This window comes from Pundamilia nyererei, unplaced genomic scaffold (assembly GCF_000239375.1).
Source record: "Pundamilia nyererei isolate P.nyererei 1_Seehausen unplaced genomic scaffold, PunNye1.0 scaffold00657, whole genome shotgun sequence".
Lineage (NCBI taxonomy): Eukaryota > Metazoa > Chordata > Actinopteri > Cichliformes > Cichlidae > Pundamilia > Pundamilia nyererei.
In genome coordinates, this window is record NW_005188058.1 from 69,505 (window position 1) to 70,860 (window position 1,356).

The following is a 1,356-nucleotide window of genomic DNA, read 5'->3' on the forward strand; positions in this document are numbered from 1 at the left end:
TTAATTACCTGCTCGGTTCTCTTGGAACCCAGGCAGAGCAGGTATTAACAAGTACCTTGAAAACGCTGACAAAACATGCTGCACCCATCCGACTAGGTACTAATGGAAAAGGAGCTTTTGTTAACACATAAAACATTTTTGTAACATGTGGATGTCCTCTGGTCTGAGATGCTGGGGGGACCAGTTAGAGAACAGCAGCTGGACGTCAGTGGTTGGACTGGTGGACTACTTCAGTGAAGAGTAGACAACGTCTGGCTCTGGTTTAAAGTCTGAATACAAACACACACAGTTCAAAGAACAGGAAACATGATTACAAGCTTTGTAGTTCAATTAAGACCTCCAATCTCCACCTCTCTGCATCACACACAGTCCAATTCAGTACTGTACTGGGAACCAGCTCAGATACATATCAGAGCTTCCATACTGGTCACACTTTAATTGCATATTAAAATTGAAAAAAAACGTCAACATGAAATCCACAGAGGTGAAACAATTATCTCATAAACTAAACTGCATTAAATTGCATTTTAAAAGTTAAATATTTGCTTTTTGTTGAGCTAATTGTTGGCCATAGATTTGTCATAAACCAGTGGTGGAGGAGCAGCAGAACAGGACGCCTTGTGGGTTGTAATGGTAATGAATGACATGGATTGTGATTCTGACTCTGATAATGTTTCTGTAGCAGACAGTGTGTCTTAAAATGCAGATTTGTATTCTTTGGAGGAAATTGTTGCTTTTCTGCATGACACTTTTGGTAAAAAGGTGAATGTTAGGGAATATTTCCCTGAAGTGGAGAAATGCATTCAGTCAGCTATGACTCTTCAGAAAGTTGTGGGGTTGGACTTACTGGACTTACTTAAAAAGCGTTATTGCCTGAAGAAACATGTTACTGGTCTGAGGAAAGAATTAAAGCGTCTGAATCAATAAAGAAAAGTAACTTTTCAAAATAAGACATCATGATCATACAACACTATGTGTTTCATCTCTGATGGGTTTTTCTGTTTGCTTTCATGATGGTTTTCTTTTATGTGCAGGGGTTGAGGGTGGCCTCCTTCAACGTGAATGGGTGCAGGGATGCAAATAAGAGAGCCTTATTAGCAGAAGAAATCAAGCAGAAGAGACTAGTTATAGTCTTTCTCCAAGAAACACATACTGACAGTACTAATGAAATAGAATGGGGTCTAAGATGGGGAGGGCAGCAGTTTCTTAGCCATGGGACAAATTTTAGCACAGGAGTTTCTATTTTGTTTTCTCCTTGTCTAAAAGCAAATATTACTTTCAACATGGAGATGGTAAAGGGCAGAGGCCTTATGGTGAAAGCTGAAATACAAGGTTTTATTTTTACTTTGGTTAATG